The sequence below is a fragment of the Lagenorhynchus albirostris genome, chromosome 3 (genome assembly GCF_949774975.1).
Source record: "Lagenorhynchus albirostris chromosome 3, mLagAlb1.1, whole genome shotgun sequence".
Taxonomy (NCBI): Eukaryota; Metazoa; Chordata; class Mammalia; order Artiodactyla; family Delphinidae; genus Lagenorhynchus; species Lagenorhynchus albirostris.
Window position 1 is genome coordinate 148,958,516 of NC_083097.1, and position 22,069 is coordinate 148,980,584.

Below are 22,069 nucleotides of genomic sequence, written 5' to 3' on the forward strand. Positions count from 1 at the left end.
TATATGGTAACAGTCACCTGGAATTATCAGGTAATGCTCAAAAGAATAACTATTTCTTTGTTTTATCCAAGCCAGTGCCTATACACTACCTTAAGTGTGTATTATTAATTTAAAAGTAAAGTTGATAAACTAAACTGTTCATCAGGGGATTGTAGTATACACACATCAGTTTTGGTTGTTTTTTTTTTTTTTTTTTTTTTGAGTGCTCAACACTCCTTCCAACTTTTTGAATACTCCCTTCCTTTCTTCCAAGAAATGGCTTTGTCCCCATCAACCATCTGGTTTGAGTAGGGGGTCATCTTCAGATCTCATTTCTCTTGTCAGAAATGGGCACTGGATTCAATTGTGCCCACCAGAGTCCTTCCTTGGAAGTTTTGAACTTAGGACCTGAGAGAACAAGTCTCATGTTGTTCTTTGGTATGAAGGAGATTATCTTAGCAATATTTCAGCTGAGAACAACTAAAATTTTGGTTAAAATAAAACCAGCTGTTTGAAACAGCGATGAGATACCACTACATACCTATTAGATTGGTTAAAATTCAAAACACTGACAGCACCAAATGCTGGTGAGAATGTGGAGCAACAGGGACACTCATTCATTGCTGGTGGGAATGAAAAATAGTTCAAACACTTTGGAAGATGGTTTGGCAGTTTCTTTCAAAAGTAAACATACTCTTACTGTTCTATCCAATAGTACTGTTTTTGGTATTTATCCAAATGAATTGAAAACTATGTTTACATAAAAACCTGCACATACATGTTTAAAGTAGCTTTATTCATAATTGCCAAAAGTTGGAAGCAACCAAGATGTCTTTCAATAGGTGACTGGATAAATAAACTGTGGAACATCCAGAAAATGGAATACTATTCAGTAGTAAAAAATGACCAGTCAAATCATGAAAAGACATGAGGAACTTCAAATGTATATTGCTAAGTGAAAGGAGCCAATCTGAAAGAGCAACATACTGTAAGATTCCAACTTTATGTCATTTTGAAAAAGTGGAATTTATAATCTGTGGTTTCCACAAGGGATTTTTAAGGCAGTGGAACTCTTCTGTATGATACTGTAATAATGAGTATATTACATACTTGTGCTAGTGGATACATTATACATTTGCCAGAACTCATAGAATGTACAACACAAAGTAAACCCTAACGTAAACAATGGATTCTAGTTAATAATAATGTATAAATATTGGCTCATCAATTGTAACAAAGGTACCACACTAATGTCAGATGTTAATAATAGGAGAAATTGTGTATGTGTTTTGCTGTGTGTGCATGTGTGGGGTGGGGGGTGGCAGGAGAGAGGATATATGAAAACTGTACTTTCCACTCAATTTTTCTGTAAACCTAAAACTGCTTTTAAAAACAAAGCCTGTTAATTAAAAACAAAACAAAGCCCAAAGTAGCTGTTTGAAAGAGAGGGACCAATGAAGCAAGGAATTGAAGAGCTATGGTTCTGGAGAGAAGTTAATAATGGATTGGGGCAAGCCTCAGATTCTCTACTGCTTTCCTCCTTCACACTGCCAATTCTTGATGGCAGACCTAGAAGCTGAGAAGAAAGCAGTGGCCGAGAGCTTTCAGCAGTCTCTTGGGACTGGGGAATCAAACATTGGGGTTCATTGCTACCAAGATATCCAGGACTGGAAGGGGACATGTTCCCAGAGAAAAGGGAACTGCTGAGCAGTCAGCCCAAACTTCCCTACCATTTTTTTTCCTCAAGATGTTTTCTGATTCCTAGTCTGTACTTGAGACTGATGGCCCAAATGTAAAGTGGATATGAAGAGGTTAAGAAACTTAAACAGAACATTTGAAGCCTCCTGGTGCCACAAGAGACAACAATTGGAGTTCAACGTCTGCCTTGGAGGAGGAGTCTTGGTAAATGACCTAGGCTTCTGTTTGAAACCCCCAAGGGACTGTTGAAACCCCAAATAGACCAGACCTTACAAGAACTGAAACTCAGCCTCTATCTCAATCCCTAAGTGGACCAAGGTGAATTGCTCCTACTTAACTCCCTGTGAGAATTAATTTAACTTTGTTAGAAGAAAATAGTATCTAGTTCCTTTACACTTTTTTTCATATACAATGTAAGACATTCAATAAAAAATTAATAGGCATGCCAGAATCTAATTAGTAAAAGTCAGGAGAGAAAAAGACATAATAGACATTCACATGAGATACAGATACTAAAGTTATCAAACATGGATTTAAAAATATATGTGAGTAATAGCATCAAAAAATGACAAGATGCAGAGTGTCACCAAAGACCTGAATTTGATAAAAAGAACTATAAAAACTATTTAGAAAAAATTTAATAACTAAAATCAAGAACTCGATAGATGATTTAACAGTAAATTGGATAAATTAAACAGAAAATAAAACCCATAAAGATTACACAGATGAAAAGATTAGTCAAGTGGAAGATGGAAAATATTTAAGTATGTAAAAGAAAAATAAAAATAGATGAAAAATGCAGAAAATACCATAAGAGATACTGGGCAAAATCTAAAGCATATGTAATTAGCAAGCCAGAAAAAGAGGATAAAGTGGTGCTAATAAATATCTGAAGAAATAAAGTAACAGGAAATCAACAGAGAAAATCAATGAAACCAAAAGATGATTCTTTGAAAATATCAATAAAATTAATGAGCTTCTTACCAAGGTAACAAAGAAAAAAAAAGGGAAGAAATAAATTACTAATATCAGAAATAAAAGAGGGTACATCACTGCCGATCCCATGGATATTAAAAGGATTATAAAGGAATACTATGAGCAACTCTTTGCTCACATATTTGATAACCTAGATGAAACGGACCAGTTCCTTGAAAGACACAGAAAAAATAGATAATCTGAATAGGCTTATATCTATTAATGAATCTTAATCAATAATTAATAACCTTCCCTAACAGAAAGCACCAGGCCCATATGGGTTCATCAGTGAATTCTACCAAATACTTAAGGAAAAAATGATACCATTCTCTACAATCTCTTTCAGAAGATAGAAGCAGAGGAAAAACTTCCAAACTCATTATCCTAGTCCTAGTCTAGCATCATCCTAATGCTCAAACCAGACAAAGACACTACCAAAAAGAGAAAACCACAAGCCAATATCTCTTATTGAACATAAATGCAAAAATCCTCAATAAAATATTAGCAAATTGAATGCCATAATGTATAAAAAGAATTACACACGCAGCCAAGTGGGATTTATCCCAGGTATGCAAGGCTGGTTCAACATTTGAACATCAATTAATGTAATCCATTACCTCAATAGGCTGAAGAAGAAAAATCACATGTTCATTTCAATAGGTGCAAAAAAGCATTAGATAAGATCAAACATCAATTCATGATAAAAGCTCTCAGCAAGCTAGGAATAGAGGGGAACTTCCTCAACTTGATTAAGATTATCTGCAAAAAACTACAGCTAACATCATAGTTAATGGTAAGAAACTGGAAGCTTGCCTACAAAGATCAGGAGCAAGGCAAGGATGTCCCCTCTCACCGTTGCTTGTTGACATCATACTGGGAGTACCAGATAATACATTAAGACAAGAAAAGGAAATGAACGGTATACAAGATGGGGAAGGAAAAATTAAAACTGTTTTTGTTTGTAGATGAGATGATTGTCTATGTAAAAAATCCAAAAGAATCAACAAGAAAATTCCTGGAATTAATACTCAATTACATCTAGGTTGCAGAAAACAAACAATATGCAAAAGTCAATTGCTTTCCTATATACCAGCAATGAACAAGTAGAACTTGAAATTAAAAACACAATACCATTTACAGTATCACTAAAATATGAAATGCTTAGGTATAACAAAATATGTACAAGATCTATATGAGGAAAATAACAAAAATCTGATGAAAACAACAAAAATCTGATGAAAGAAATCAAAGAACTAAATAAATGGAGAAACATTCCATGTTCATGGGTAGGACAAATCAATTTTTTCAAGATGTGGTTTCTTCTTAACTTGATCTATAGATTGAATGCACTCTCAGTAGAAATCCCAGAAAAAGTTATTTTATGGGTATCAACAAACTGCTTCTAAAGTTTGTGTGGAGAGGCAAAAGACCCAGAATAGCCAACACAATATAGAAGGAGAAGAACAAAGTTGTAGGACAGAAACTACCTGACTTTAAGACTTACTGTAAAGCTGCACTAATCAAGACAGTGTGATATTGGTGAAAGAATAGACAAGTAGGGCTTCCCTGGTGGCACAGTAGTTGAGAGTCTGCCTGCCAATGCAGGGCACACGGGTTTGTGCCCCGGTCCGGGAAGATCCCACATGTGGTGGAGTGGCTGGGCCCATGAGCCATGGCTGCTGAGCCTGCACGTCTGGAGCCTGTGCTCCGCAACGGGAGAGGCCACGACAGTGAGAGGCCTGCATACTGCAAAAAAAAAAAAAAAAAAGAATAGACAAGTAGAATAATGTAACAGAATAGAGAACCCTGAAATAGGGCCTACATAAATATAGACAACTGATTTTTGATAAAGGAGCAAAGGCAATAAAATGGAGAAAAGAGTCTTTTCAACAAATGGTGCTGGAACAATTGGGCATCCATATGCAAAAAAAGAAAAGAAAAAGAATCTAGACACAGATCTTATACCCTTCACAAAAATTACCTCAAAATGGACCAAAGACCCAAATGTAAATTGCCAAAATATACAGCTCCTAGAAGATAACATAGGGGAAATTCTAGATGACCTTGAGTTTGGTGTTGACATTTAACATACAGCAGCAAACAAATGGCTCATGGAAGAAAGAAGTAATAAGCTGGACTACATCAAAATTAAAATTTCTGCTCTACAGAAGACACTGTCAAGAGAATGAAAAAACAAATCACAGACTAAGAGTAAATATTTGCAAAAGTTGTATCTAATCAAGGACTGTTAACCAAAATATACAAAGAATTCTTAAAATTAAACAATAATAAAAAACCCAATTAAAAAATGGGCCAAAGACCTTAATTGACACCTACACAAACAAGATATATGGATGGCAAATAAGCATATGACAGCACCAAAAGCTGATGAGGATGCGGAGCAACAGGAGCTCTCATTCATTGCTGGTATGAATGCAAAATGGTACAGACACTTTGGAAGAAGTTTGGCCATTTCTTACAAAAGTAAGCATACTTTTATCATTTGACCCAGCAATCGAACTCCTTGGTATTTACCCAAATTAATTGAGAACTTATGTCTACACCAAAACCTGCAAACAGATGTTTATAGCAGCTTTATCCATAACGGCCAAAACTTGAAAGCCACAAACATGTCCTTCAGTAGGTGAATGGATAAACTGTGGTACATGCAGACAATGGAATATTATTCACACTGAAAAGAGATGAGCCATCAAGACATAAAAAAAACATGGAGGAAACTTAAATGTATATTACTAAGTGAAAGAAGTAAATCTGAAGAGACTACATACTGTAGGATTCTAATTATGACATTAGGGAAAAGGCAAAACTATGGACGGAGTGGTTGCCAAAGATTGGGGGGAGGGTGGTGAATAGATGGAATAAAGAGAATTTTTAGGGCACTGAAACTACTCTGTATGATAGTCTAGTGGTAGATGCATATCAGTATAAATTTGTGCAAACCCATAGAAGGTACAGCACCAAGAGTGAAACTTAATGTAAACCATGGACTCTGGGTGATAATGATGTGTCAATGTAGATTCATCAATTGTAACAAATGTACCACTCAAGTGGGGGATGTTAAGAATGGAGGAGGTTATGAATGTGTAGGGGCAGACGACACATGGCAAATCTCTGTACCTTCCATTCAGTTTTTCTGCTCTAATTATATTTATATATATATATATATATATATATATATATATATATATATTTAAAAAATGAGGTAAGAAAATTTCTCTAATCTGACAAAAGACATCAAACCACAGACTCAAGAAGTACAATGAACCCTATTCAAGATAAAGTAAAAACGCATTTTGGTACATCATAATAAAACTTCTGAAAATTAAGCCATGAGAAATATTAAAAGGATACAAAGTAAAAAAGAAATATTATCTTCAAAAGAGAAACAATAAGATAGACAGTTGCTTTATCAAGAAAAATGAAAACAATATGATACCACCTTTTAAAGGGCTGAAAAATAAAATCAACTGCCAACCAAGAACATTATACCGAGCAAAAATATCCTTTTTAATAGAAAGCCAATGTCAAGCGAAAATGAGGGATCTTATTACAATAAAGCTATACTAAAGTAAATACTAAAGACTATTCTTTTTTAGAATAAATTTGAGAATAAAAATGATCCTAGATGGAAGTGCAAAATGCAGACAGCAATAAAAAGTGATATAAAGGATAAACATCTGGGTAAATCTAAATGAATATTGACAATAAAACTTAATTAAAACAATATCTATGTTGGAGAGGTTGGTTCAAGGTGGCGGAGTAGAAGGAGATGTGCTCACTCTTGCGAGAGCACTGGAATCACAACTAACTGCTGAACAATCATTGACAAGAAGACACTGGAACTCACCAAAAAAAAAAAAAATACCCCACATCCAAAGACAAAGGAGAAGCCACAATGAGATGGTATGAGGGGTGCAATCACAATAAAATCAAATCCCATAAACTCTGGGTCGGTGACTCACAAACTGGAGAACAATTATATCACAGATGTGCACCCACTGGAGTGAAGATTCTGAGCCCCATGTCAGGCTTCCAAACCTGGGGGTCCAGCAACAGGAGGAAGAATTACCAGAGAATTAGACTATGAAAGCTAGCGGGATTTGACTGCAGGACTTTGACAGGACTGGGGGAAACATAGACTCCACTCTTGGAGGGCACAGACAAAGTAGTGTGCACATCAGGAACCAGGGGGAAGGAGCAGTGACCCCATAGGAGACTGAACCAGACCTACTCTCCTGCAGAGGCAAGGGGTGGCTATGGTTCACTGCAGAGACGAGGACAATTACAGCAGAAGTTCTGGGAAGTACTCCTTGGCATGAGCCCTCCCAGAGTCCACCATTAGCACCACCAAAGAGCCTATAGCTTTCAGTGCTGGGTAACAACCAACAGGAAGGGGACTCAGCCCCACCTATCAGCAAACAAGTGGATTAAAGTTTTACTGAGCACTGTGCACCAGAGCAACACCCAGCTCTACCCACCACCAGTCCCCCCCATCAGGAAGCTTGCACAGGCCTCTTAGATAGCCTCATCCACCAGAGGGCAGACAGCAGAAGCAAGAAGAACTACAGTCCTGCAGCCTGTGGGACAAAACCCACATCAACAGAAAGACAGACAAAATGAAAAGGCAGAGGGCTATGTACCAGATGAAGGAACAAGATAAAACCCCAGAAAAACAACTAAATGAAGTGGAGATAGGCAACCTTCCAGAAAAAGAATTCAGAATAATGATAGTGAAGATGATCCAGGACCTTGTAAAAAGAATGGAGGTAAAGATCGAGAAGACGCAAGAAAATGTCTAACAAAGAACTACAAGAATTAAAGAACAAACAAACAGAGATGAACAATACCATAACTGAAGTGAAAAATACACTAGAAGGAATCAATAGCAGAATAACTGAGGCAGAAGAACGGATAAGTGACCTGGAAGACAGAATGGTGGAATTCACCGCTGTAGAACAGAATAAAGAAAAAAGAATGAAAAGAAATGAAGACAGCATTAGAAACCTCTGGGACAACATTAAACACACTAACATTTGCATTATAGAAGTCCGAGAAGAAGAGAGAGAGAGAGAAAGACCTGAGAAAATACTTAAAGAGATCTTAGTTGAAAACTTCCCTAACATGGGAAAGGAAATAGCCACCCAAGTCCAGGAAGCACAGAGAGTCCCAGGCAGGATAAACCCAAGGAGGAACACGCCTAGACACATAGTAATCAAATTGACAAAAATTGAAGGCAAAGAAAAATTGTTAAAAGCAACAACGGAAAAATGACAAAATACAAGGAAACTCCCATAAGGTTAACAGCTGATTTCTCAGCAGAAGCTCTACAAGCCAGAAGGGAGTTACACAATATATTTAAAGTGATGAAAGGGAAGAACCTACAACCAAGATTACTCTACCCATCAAGCATCTCGTTTAGATTTGATAGAGAAGTCAAAAGTTTTACAGACAAGCAAAAGATAACAGAATTCAGCACCACCAAACCAGCTTTACAACAAATGCTAAAGGAGCTTCTCTAAGTGGGAAACACAGAGAAGAAAAGGACCTACAAAAAGAAACTCAAAACAATTAAGAAAATGGCAATAGGAACATACATATTGATGATTACCTTAAATGTGAATGGATTGAGTGCTCCAACCAAAAGACACAGGCTTGCTTAATGGATACAAAAACAAGACCCATATATATGCTGTCTACAAGAGACCCATTTCAGACCTAGGGACACATACAGACTGAAAGTGAGGGGATGGAAAAAGGTATTCCATGCAAATGGAAGTCAGAAGAAAGCTGAAGTAGCAATACTCATATCAGATAAAATAGACTTTATAAGAGACAAGGAGTGACACTACATAATTATCAAATGATCAATCCAAGAAGAAGATATAACAATTATAAATATATATGCACCCAACATAGGAGCACCTCAATACATAAGGCAAATTCTAACAGCTGTAAAAGAGGAAATCGACAGTAACACAATAATAGTGGGAGACTTTAACATCACACTTATACCAATGGACAGATCATCCAGACAGAAAATTAATAAGGAAACACAAGCTTTAAATGACACAATAGACCAGACAGATTTAATTGATATTTATAGGACATTCTATCCAAAACCAGCAGATTACACTTTCTTCTCAAGTGCACATGGAACATTCTCCAGGATAGATCACATCTTGGGCCACAAATCAAGCCTCAGTAAATTTAAGAAAATTGAAATCATATCAAGCATTGTTTCCACCCACAACACTAAGAGATTAAAAATAAATTATAGGGAAAAAAATATAAAAAACACAAACACATGGAGGCTAAACAATACATTACTAAATAACCAAGAGATTGCTGAAGAAATAAAAAATACCTAGACAAAAATGGCAATGAAAACACGATGATCCAAAACCTATGGGATGCAGCAAAAGTAGGTCTAAGAGGGAAGTTCATAGCAGTACAATCCTACCTCAAGAAATAAGAAAAATCTCAAGTAAGCAATCTAACCTTACACCTAAAAGAACTAGAGAAAGAAGAACAAACAAAACCCAAAGTTAGTAGAAGGAAAGAAATCATAAAGATCAGTGCAGAAATAAATGAAATAGAAGGAAAGAAAACAACAGCAAAGATCAATAAAACTAAAGTCTGGTCCTTTGAGAAGATAAACAAAATTGATAAACTTTTAGCCAGACTCATCAAGAAAAAGAGGGAGAGGACTCAAATCAATAAAAATAGAAATGAAAAATGAGAAGTTACAACGGACACTGCAGAAATACAAATCATCATAAGAGACTACTACAAGCAACTCTATGCCATAAAATGGACAACCTGGAAGAAATGAACAAATTCTTAGAAAGGTATAACCTTCCAATACTGAACCAGGAAGAAATAGAAAATACGAACAGACCAATCACAAGTAATGAAATTGAAACTGTGATTAAAAATCTCCCAAAAAATAAAAGTCCAGGACCAGATGCCTTCACAGGTGAATTCTATCAAACATTTAGAGAAGAGCTAACACCTATGCTTCTCAAACTCTTCCAGAAAATTGCAGAGGAAGGAACACTCCCAAACTCATTCTACGAGGCCACCATCACCCTGATACCAGAACCAAAGGTACTACATAAAAAGAAAATTACAGACCAATATCACTGATGAATATAGATGCAAAAATCCTCAACAAAATACTAGCAAAGAGAATCCAACAACACATTAAAACGATCATACACCATGATCAAGTGGGATTTATCCCAGGGATGCAAGGATTCTTCAATATATGCAAATCAATCAATGTGATATACCATATTAAATATTGAAGAATAAAAACCATATGATCATCTCAGTAGATGCAGAGAAAGCTTTTGACAAAATTCAACACCCACTTATGATAAAAACTCTGCAGAAAGTGGGCATAGAGTGAACCAACCTCAACATAATGAAGGCTGTATATGACAAACCCACAGCAAATATCATTCTTAATGGTGAAAAACTGAAAGCATTTCTTCTAAGATCAGGAACAAGACAAGGATGTCCACTCTTGCCATTCATACTCAACATAGTTTTTAGAAGTCCTAGCCACAGAAATCAGAGAAGAAAAAGAAATAAAAGGAATACAAATTGGAAAAGAAAAAGTAAAACTGTCACTGTTTGCAGATGACACGATACTATACATACAGAATCCTAAAGATGCCACCAGAAAACTACTACAGCTATGCAATGAGTTTGGTAAAGTTACAGGATACAAAATTAATGCACAGAAATCTCTTGCATTCCTATACACTAACAATGAAAGATCAGAAAGAGAAATTAAGGAAACAATTCCATTCACTACTGCAGCAAAAAGAATAAAATACCTAGGAATAAACCTACCTAAGGAGGTGAAAGACCTGTACTCAGAAAACTATAAGACACTGAGGAAAAAAATCAAAGATGACACAAACAGATGGAGAGGTATACCATGCTCTTGGACTGGAAGAATCAATATTGTGAAAATGAGTATGTTACCCAAAGCAATCTACACATTCAAAGAAATTCCTATCAAATTACCAATGGCATTTTTTACAGAACTAGAACAAAAAAATTTTAAATTTATATGGAGAGAAAAAAGACCCAGAATAGCCAAAGCAATCTTGAGGGAAAAAAACAGAGCTGGAGGAATCAGATTCCCTGACTTCAGACTATACTGCAAAGCTACAGTAATCAGACAATAAGGTACTGGCACAAAAACAGACATATAGATCAATGGAACAGGATAGAAAGCCCAGAGATAAACCCATGCACCTATGGTCAACTAATCTATGACAAAGGAGGCAAGTATATACAATGAAGAAAAGACAGTCTCTTCAATAAGTGGTGCTGGGAAAACTGGACAGCTACATGTACTTGAAATTAGAATATTCCCTAACACCATACACAAAAATAAACTTAAAATGGGTTAAAGACCTAAATGTAAGACTTGAATCTATAAAACTTTTAGAGGAAAACATAGGCAGAATACTCTTTGACATAAATCACAGCAAGATCTTTTTTGACCCACCTCCTAGAGAAATGGAAATGAAAAGAAAAAGAAACAAATGGGACCTAATGAAACTTACAAGCTTTCGCACAGCAAAGGAAATTATAAACAAGATGAAAAGACAACCCTCAGAATGGGAGAAAATATTTGCAAATGAATCAGTGGACAAAGGATTAATTTCCAAAATATATAAACAGCTCATGCAGCTCAATATTAAAAAAACAACCCAATCCAAAAATGGGCAGAAGACCTAAATAGACATTTCTCCAAAGAAGACATACAGTTGGCCAAGAAACACGTGAAAAGCTGCTCAACGTCACTAATTATTAGAGAAATGCAAATCAAAACTACAATGAGGTATCACCTCACACCGGTCAGAATGGGCATCATCAGAAAATCTACAAACAACAAATGCTGGAGAGGGTGTGGAGAAAAGGGAACCCTCTTGCACTGTTGGTGGGAATGTAAATTAATACAGCCACTATGGAGAACAGTATGGAGGTTCCTTAAAAAACTAAAAATAGATCTACCATATGACCCAGCAATCCCACTACTGGACACATACCCAGAGAAAACCATAATTCAAAAAGACACATGCACCCCCATGTTCATTGTAGCACTATTTACAATAGCCAGGTCATGGAAGCAACCTAAATGCCCATTGACAGATGAATGGATAAAGAAGATGTTGTACATATATACAATGGAATATTACTCGGTCATAAAAAGGACTGAAATTGGGTCATTTGTAGAGTCATGGATGGACCTTGAGACTGTCACGGAGTCATGGATGGACCTTCACTCTGTCACAGAGTGAAGTAAGTCAGAAAGAGAAAAACAAATATCATATATTAACACATGTATGTGAAATCTAGAAAAATGGTGCAGATGAACCGGTTTACAAGGCAGAGATAGAGACACAGATGTAGATAACAAATGTATGGACACCAAGGGGGGAAAGTGGGGGTGTGGTGGTGGTGGTGGGATGAATTGGGAGATTGGGATCAACATATATACACAAATATGTATAAAATAGATAACTAATAAGAACCTGGTGTATAAAAAAATTAAAATAAAATTCAAAAAAAGAAAAGAAAAAATAATCTCTGGTGGGTTTTCAATATATGTATAATGTAAAATTTATGACAGCAGGATCACAAAAGTAATAGAGTGTGGTTAAATTGTTCTAAAGTCCTTGAAAAGTAAAAATATTAATTTATATTAGACTATAATAAATCAAAGTTGCACATTGCAATCTGCAAGTTAATGAGCAAAGTAATAAAAAAAGAAATAATTAAAACAAATATAGGTAAAACTAACAAAATATTTTAATAACCCAAAAAAAGGTAAAAAAGGAGAAAGGAATAAAGAATATATAGGACACATAGAAAACAAATAGTAAGATGGTAGATTAAACTCAGATATATCAATAATTAGATTCAGTGTTAGCAAGTCTGTAAAAAGACAAAGATTTTCAGATTGGATAAAATTTAAACCCAGGTATATGCTGCTTGCATGGGGCATACCTCAAATATAAGAACACAGAGAGATTGAAGATTTCATCAAAGGATGAAAAAGTATTTCCTGTACAAACATTAACAAAAGAAAGCTGGTACATCTATGCTAACACCAGATAAAGAAGACTTTAAAACAAGATGCAGCTGTAGAGATAGAGGATATTTCATAAAGGCAGAAGAGGGTTAATCCAACAGAAACAATTCTAAGTTTGTATCTACTTAATTTTGTACGCTCAAATATGTAAAGCAAAAGTAACAGAAATAGGGACTTCCTGGTGGTCCAGTGGTTAAGAATCCTCCTTCCAACGCAGGAGATGTGGGTTCAATCCCTGGTGGGGGAACTAAGATCCCACATGTCGCGGGGCAACTAAGCCTGTGCACTGCAACTACTGAGCACACGAGCCACAACTAGAGAGACGCCCTTGCCACAATGAAGAGTCCATGTGCTGCAACTAAGACCCAACACAGCCAAAAATTAAATAAATAAATAAATATTTTAAAAAGGGATTAAATAACTAACAGAAATAGGGATTAAATACTAACAGAAATAAAAGAAGTAGGTAAGTCCACAATTACAGTAGGAAACTTTAGTACTCTTATTGCAGTTATTGATAGAACAAACAGATGAAAAAAATCAACGTGCAGATTTGAACAATATGATAAACAACCCTAACCATGTTGACTTATACAGAATCCTGCCCCCAACAATTCAAGGATACTCATTCTTTTCAAGTGCACATGAAACATTTGACAAAATTGGCCATAGGCTGAGCCATAAAGTCTGTTTTAATAAATTTCAAGGGAATAAAATCCTAAATAACATTTTCTTTGATCACAGCACAATAAGGTATTCATTAATAACAAAAGAGATATCTAGAAAAATCCCCAAATGTTTGGGCATTAAACAGTACTCTTCGGAGAAAGGGAATCTCACTGTCCATTAAGAGGTAATCCTGAAGGCTGTTGTTAACCTTAACTTTTGTTTTATGGAGGAAAATGATCTGAGAAAATAAAGTCAACACAGAGAGAAACAGAAAAAATGATAGACAAATTAATCAATTGATCCATCTCTGTGGTCCCTACGGTTGGACTATTTGAGCCAATACATTTCTGATTCAATATAAGGTGACTCCACAAACTTGTTATTTGAAATCACAAGAGTCCTGATTAATGACAACACACAGGAAAGTTTTTCCTCAACTGACCTCTGCTCACTTCCTCTATTTCTTCTGTAGCTTAAACTCCATGCTCTGAACTCTGAACTCCAGCCAGACCAAACTACTCTGCATTCCTGGGAATTGTCCAAGCCTCAGTACATGTCTCTACCCTCTTTGCCTTCCTGTCTCTTATTTGTCCTCGGATCTCAGCTAAGACTTCCTCTGGGAAATCTTTCCTGTTCCTAGGCTAGTACTGGGTAGTGGAATCTCAGTAATCTTACTGTAGTCTGTGCTTCCCTTTATTATAGTGGTCCTGTTAGTGTCTGGATTCAGAGAGACTTCCAATTTTGTGACTTACTAGCTGCTTGACATTGGGCAGTCACTTCTATGAGTTTGATTTTTTTTCTCTTGTAAAATGGGGGTAATAACAGTATCTACACTATAAGGTAATTGTGAGAATTTAATGGTATTATACATGGTAAGTGCTTAGACTATTGCTTGGCACATAGTAAGTACTCAAAAAATGTTAAATATTGTTATCATTATTTCAGAAGTTTGTTGTGAAGTGTAAGAGAAAATGCATACAAAATCTTTATCACAGTACCTGGCACACAGGAAGGACTATGTATCTGCCTGCTAGTTGAGTCTCTTAGTGGACTGTGACATCTTCAAGATCTGGAACCATGTTGGAGGTGGGTTCAAAGCCCCATGTCTGACCTCATCATCCATGCTTTTTCCACTTCACATTATTGCCTCTGGGAAGTAGGTGAAGTTTACCTTTAAAGCATTTTAAGCTTCTTTCTTCCATTTAATCATGCTCGATTTCTTTCTCTATGAAGTCTTGGAAGGGGTCATAAAGATTCATTCATTCACACAAAGTTTGATTGACTTAATTATGTCCTCTTCTAGGACTCTAGTGGCTCATGATATTTGAACATCATTTAATGTGTTTATTTGCCACCTATTCGTTCTCTTTGATGAAGCATTTGTTTCAGTCTTTTGTTCATTTTCATTTTTTTCTTTTTTACTGTCGTTTTTTTCTTTTTTTAAAGAAGATATTGGGGGTAGGAATTTATTTATTTATTTATTTATTTTTGTTATGTTGCATCTTCATTTCTGTGCGAGGGCTTTCTCTAATTGTGGCAAGTGGGGGCCACTCTTCATCGCGGTACGCGGGCGTCTCACTGTCGCGGCCTCTCCTGTTGTGGAGCACAGGCTCCAGACACGCAGGCTCAGTAGTTGTGGCTCAAGGGCCCAACTGCTGCGCGGCATGCGGGATCCTCCCAGACCAGGGCTCGAACACGTGTCCCCTGCATTAGCAGGCAGACTCCCAACCACTGCACCACCAGGGAAACCCCTACTGTTGAGTTTTGAGAGCTCTTTATATGTTCTGGATACAAGTATTTTGTCAGGTATATATAATTTGCAAATATTTTCTTCAGTCTGTAGTTTGTCTTTTTAAAGTTTCTTTGGCAGAACAAAAATTTTAAAACGTGATGAATACTAATTTACTAATCTTTTATACATTGATTTTGGTGATTTTGGTGTCAAGTGTATGAACTCTTTGCCTAATCCCAGGACACAAAGAATTTTCTCTTATGTTTTCTTCACAACATTTCATATTTCCATATTTTGCACTTAGATTTATGATCTATATTTGTATAAGGCATATGATTTAAGTCAAGTTTCATTGTTCAAACACCATTTTTAAAAAAGATTATCTTTTATCCATTGAAATGCATTTGCACTTTGTCAAAAAACAATTGACTATTATTTATATGGGTCTATTTCTGTTGTCTCTATTCTCTTCCTTTAATCTATATGTCAGTCCCATTACTAATACAATGCAGTATAAATAACTGTAGCTGTGTATAGTAAGTCTTAAAAATGGGCAGTGTGATTCATTCAATTTTATTTTTCTTTAAAAAATGGTTTTGGTTATTCTAGTTCTTTTGTCTTTTCATATACATTTTATGTTTTATATTTTTCTTATTATTTTTTAAAATTTATTTTTAATTTTATTTTACTTTTTTAAAAACAACTTTATTGGAGTATAATTGCTTTACAATGATGTATTAGTTTCTGCTTTATAACAAAGTGAATCAGCTATACATATACATATATCCCCATATCTCCTCCCTCTTGCGTCTCCCTCCCTATCCCACCCCTCTAGGTGGTCACAAAGCACAAAGCTGATCTCCCTGTGCTATGCGGCTGCTTCCCACTAGTTATCTGCTTTACATTTGGTAGTGTATATATGTCCATACCACTCTCTCACTTCGTCCCAGCTTACCCTTCCCCCCACCGTGTCCTCAAGTCCATTCTCTACGTCTGTGCCTTTATTCCTGTCCTGCCCCTAAGTTCTTCAGAATCTTTTTTAGATTCCATATATATGTGTTAGCACACAGTATTTGATTTTCTCTTTCTGACTTACTTCACTCTGTATGACAGACTCTAGGTCCATTCACCTCACTACAAATAACTCAGTTTCATTTCTTTTTATGACTGAGTAATATTCCAATGTATATATGTGCCACATCTTCTTTATCCATTCATCTGTTGATGGACACTTAGGTTGCTTCCATGTCCTAGCTATTGTAAATAGAGCAGTAATGAACATGGTGGTACATGACTCTTTTTGAATCATGGTTTTCTCAGGGTATATGCCCAGTAGTGGGATTGCTGGGTCATATGGTAGTTCTATTTTTAGTTTTTTAAGGAACGTCTATACTGTTCTCCAGTATAGAGGCTGTATCAATTTACATTCCCACCAACAGTGCAAGAGTATTCCCTTTTCTCCACACCCTCTCCAGCATTTGTTTTTTGTAGATATTTTGATGATGGCCATTCTGACTGGTGTGAGGTGATACCTCATTGTAGTTTTGATTTGTATTTCTCTAATGATTAGTGATATTGAGCATCTTTTCATGTGCTTGTTGGCAATCTGTATATATTCTTTGGAGAAATGTCTATTTAGGTCTTCTGCCCATTTTTGGATTGGGTTGTTTGTTTTTTTTATCATATATATTTTAGAATGATCTAGAGTTACAAAAATTGCTACTGAAGATAATAGAAAATTAATCCATAAATAAATTTTTAGAGTTGACATCTTTATTATGTTGACTGCTCCAATTCATGAATGTGGTATGTCTTCAGTTATTTACGTATTTGAGGTCTTTCATAAGTATTTCATAGTTTTCCCCATTCAGATTTGGTACATATTTTGCTAGATTTATACCTAAGTGTTTCATTTGGGGACAATATTTTAAATGATGTCTTAAAAACCTTTTGGTTTCTAATTGTTCACTGCTAAAATATAGAAATATTAAGTTGCATACATCCATGTGTCTGCAACTTTGCTACACTAGAGATTTAAATTTACATTTAGTCCCAGGAATTAAAAAATAGATTTCTTGGAATTTTCTATGTAAATAATCATATTGTCTGCAAGTAAGGATAATTTTATTTCTTCCTGTCCAATCTGTTTACCTCTTATTTATTTTTCTTGCATTATTGCAATGTCTAGTACTTCCAGGTATGCTGTTGACTAGGAGTAGTGAGAATGGACATTCTTGCCTGCCTGTTCTAGATCTTGGGAGAAAGACATTCAGTCTTTCACCATTAATTATGACATTAGCTTTTCTTTTCTTTCTTTCCTTCCTTTGTTCCTTCCTCTCTCTTCCTTCCTTCCTTTCTTTCTTTCTTTCTTTCTTTCTTTCTTTCTTTCTTTCTTTCTTTCTTTCTTTCTTTCTTTCTTTCTTTCTTTCTTTCTTTCTTTCTTTCTTTCTTTCTTTCTTTCTTTCTTTCTTTCTTCTTTCTTTCTTTCTCTCTCTTCTTTCCTCCCTCCCTCCCTCTCTCTCTCCCTTCCTTCTTTCCTTCTTTCTTCCTTTCTTTCTTTCCTTCTTTCTTTCTCTCTCCCTTCCTCCCTCCCTCTTCTTCCTTCCTTCCTTCTTTCCTTCTTCCTTCCTTCTTCCCTTCCTCCCTCCTTCCTTCTCTTTCTTCTTCTTCCTTTCTTCCTCCCTTCTTCCCTCCCTTCTCCCTACCTCATTCCCTCCCTTCTTTCTTCCTTTCTTCCTGCCTGCCTTCCTGCCTTTATCTCTTTCTTTCTTATGCCCTTTATCAGGTTGGGGCACTTCCCTTCTATTCACAATTTTCTGAGAGTTTTTATTATGAATGAATGTTAAATTTTATTAAAATCATTTTCTCATTGAATTGCATCCCCATGGTAAAGCCCACTTGCTCATGGTGTTTCATTTTTTTTGTCTAATGATGGATTTGATTTTCTAATATTTTGTTGAAGATTTTTGCACCTATGTTCATGAGGTATATTGAATTGTAGTTTTCTTGTCTTGTACTGTCTTTGTCTGTTTTTGTATTAAGGTAATGCAGGGTTTGCAAAATGAATTAGGAATTGTTTCCCTCCTCTTTTATATTCTGGAAGGGATTGTGTAAAATTGGTGTTATTTCTTTAAAAATATTTGGTTGCATTCACTGTGAAATCATTTGGGGCTGGAGATTTGTTTTTTCTGGAAGATTTTTAACTACAAATTCAATTTCCTTAATAGTTAGGACTATTCAGGTTATACTTTCATCTTGGGTGAATTTTGGTAATTTATGGTGTTTGAGGAATTGGTCCATTTAAATTAGTTCATCAAACTTATGTACATAGAGTTGTTTGTATTATTCCTTTATTATCCTTTTAATGTCTGTATGCTTTGTAGTGTTATTCCCTCTTGCATTCATGATATTGGCAATTTGTATTTTCTCTCTTTTTTCTTTGTCAGTTTTTCAAGAAGTTTATCTGATTTATTAATTTGTCAAAGAACTGGCTTTTGGTTTCATTGATTTGCTGTATTGTTTTTTCTGCTTTCAATTTTATTGATTTTTGCTCTTTATTATTTCTTTCCTTCTGCTTGCTTTGGGTTTATTTTGCTCTTCTTTTTTTCTGGGTGATGGCTTAAATTATTGATCTGAGACCTTTATTATCTTATGTTATACACACTTAATGCTGTAAAGTCTCCTCTAAGCACCATTTTAGCTGCACTCCCCCAATTTTTATATCTCATATTTTCATTTCTGTTCAGTGCAAAACATTTTTAAATTTCCCTTGAGACTTTCTCTTTGACACATGGATTATTTCAAAGTTTGCTGTTTAATTTCCAAGTGTTTGGAGACTTGCCCATTATCATTCTGTCATTGATTTCAGGTCTAATTCTATTATGGTCAGAGGACGTTTGAAAAACTGTGTTCAGCCTTGTTTTATAACTCAGGATATAGTATATCTTGGTAACTCAGGATATAGTCTATCCTAGTAAGTGTTCCAAGTTCAATTAAAAATAATACATATTCTTCTGTAGTTGGGTGGAGTTTTCTATACATGTCAATTAGATCCAGTTGGTTGATGATGTTGTTCAGTTCTTCTATAACAGTGGTTTTCAACTGGTAGTGGTTTTGCCCTTCTTTCTCAGGGGACATTTGTCAATGTCTGGAGATATTTTTGATTGTCACAACTTGGGGGAAGATGCTGCTGACACGTAGTAGTAGAGACCAGGAATGCTGCTAAACATCTTACAGTCCACAGAACAGCCCATGTCCCCCACAAGAAATAATTATTCAGTCCAAAATGTTAATAGTTCTGAAGCTGAGAAACTCTGTTCTATAGCCTTGCTGATTTTTAATTTGTTTTTTCAATTAAGGAGATAGGAGTGTTTGAGCCTTCAACTACAATTGTGAACTTGCCCATTTCTCCTTTCAGTTCTGTCAGTTTTTGCTTCATGTATTTTGAAGCTTTGTTATTAAGTTCATGCACATGTAGGATTGTTATGTGTTCTTAGTCAATTGACCCTTTCAGCCCATGTAACGTCCCTCTTTATCTCTGGTAATTTTCTTTGCTCTGAAATCTACTTTGTCTGATAATAACATAGTTACTCCAGCTTTCTTTTGCTTAGCGTTATCATGATGCGTCTTCTTCCATCTCATTACCTTTTTTGTTGTTGTTGTCAAATAATCCTTTAGTGAAATATTTTCCTTTGTAGTTTTTAACTGGCTGTGCATTCTACTGTACCATTGTTGATGTCATCTATGATGCCATGAGGATGAAGGTCATCAAATCACAGCTCACTGACTAGTCAGTCCCCAGCACCTCTTTAATGTTTCTAGAGAGTTCTCTAGCTAACGATCAGTGCTGCATCTGTCAAGCAATGTTGACAATCTCATCAAAAGTGATATTTCCACTGTGCTTACTCTTTGTCTGCTTCTTTCTGTCTCTGGGTGGTTCCTTGAGGACTTTGGTGGTCAGAGCAGAGGCAGAATGTACTACTTCAATCTGGGCCTCTTTGTTCTGAATGGTTTCTCTATAATCCTTAGACCCTTCCAGTAACCAGTTGTCTTGGTGATGTCATCACTAACATTTTTTGGAGACAGATCCAGCAGGATGATTTTGGGGGCCAGGGAAGACGTGGCACTGACTTCCTCATAGGTGTACCTGAGGTTCATGACTTTGATCTCATTGAGGTCACACTTGGGTGGCATGACAGAGGCAGCTAGTGTCAGATGAACCCAGAGGTGGGAGGACAGAAGAGAGTTACACCTTGTCTTCCTTTGAGCTGAAAGTCTGAGCCAGTACTTTTATCCTGCCTGTATCATTTTATTTGAAGTGAGTTTCTTGTTGACAATATATATTTGGTTCATGCTTTTCCTTCATTTTGACAAACTCTTCTTTTTATTTGGTTTGTTTAGACCACTTACACTTAATGTAATTATTGATATGTTTGAATTTAAGTCTACTATTTCATTATTTGTTTTCTGCTTGTTCTCTCTTTTTTTTGTTGTTGTTTCTCTGTTTTCCATTTTCTGCCTTCTTTTGGGCTATCTGAACTTTTTTTAGTATTCCATTTAAATTTATATATCACATTTTGGACTTTATCTCAGTATATTTTTGGTTATACTAGTGATTACAATAGCATAATTAAGTTTTCACAGTTTAGTTGGAATCAGTACTTTACCACTTCAAGTGGAATATATATTACCACCAGATTGGTCCCTTTATCCTTCACTTATTATGTTGCAGTTGTCTAATATATTACATCTATGTCTACATACTTGGAGGACCTCATCAGAAAATATCATAATTTTTGTTTTCAGTTGTCAAACATCTTCTTCAGAGCTCTACAGGAGAATAATAGTCTATTATATTTAGCGCCCCTCAATATAATTCTTCAACAAGGGGCTTCTCCACATCACTCTGGCCCCCTGTTTCTTTCTGCACCCTCTCTCCTGTCCTCACATATAAGGAAGCCTGGATTTTCCATTTCCATGAGACAGGCCCTTATCCTGGACCTTACTAAACTCTCAGGGCCTGTGGCTTAGAGTTATTAAAGGCACAGTTTCTGCTTGTGAATCAATCACCAGCGGTGTTGAAGGGACTTCCCTTTTCCTTTGGAGGCAGCAATAATAGAATCAAATACAAGTGTTCACAATTGTTTCCATGTAGCTGTCTACATTTTGTTGTCCTTAGTCAATGCCTACACCTGAAAATCCTCCAGGTCTTTGGAAAAGCAGGGAGTGGGGGACTAACATTTATTGGAATACCTCCTTCTCATATATATGCATACCTCTATTAACAGAGGTGCCCTATGCAGCTCTGATGTAGTAGAGCCTCTATTGTCTCAGAAACATCTCTCTCTTTTTACACACACACATTTCATTCCTAAACAGTACAGGTAATGTATATGTTTTCTCCAGGCCTTTTAGCTAGGAGACTATATGCTCAGTATGTGAACACCAGCTAAGGTGACCAAATAATTTATCGTGCAAGCCAGGATACTTTTGAAAGTGAAAGGGGATGCTATTACTAATGCCAAGACCTCATGAAGTGCCTCATAAACAGCACTGCAGCTGGGAATGAATGGCCGAATGTGATTTGGACACAGCTGGGAGAAACCAGTGGAAACAGCCTTGACCTCGGAGGATTTGAAGAGCATGTAAGAGCAACCCCCAGGGATGAAACAATTCAGCCATTCAGATCCCTGTCCCTGAACTAAAAGGGGTTTCCTTGAGTGCAATCTCTTCTCATATTCACAACCAGTCTACAAGGGAGGTGTTATTATCAGAGATAAAGAAAGGGAGTCTTGGAGAGTGAATGCAAAATGTCTAAGATCCCCACAGCCAGAATTTCGTAGAGCTGACACTAGGACTTTGCCCTCTCTGATTCCACA

General features: G+C 36.1%; 1 pseudogene; it reads right to left on the bottom strand.

Annotated features, from left to right (window-relative positions):
• Positions 1 to 19,891: 19,891 nt before the first annotated feature.
• LOC132518597 (large ribosomal subunit protein uL11-like) lies at positions 19,892 to 20,462 on the bottom strand (annotated as a pseudogene).
• Positions 20,463 to 22,069: the final 1,607 nt, after the last annotated feature.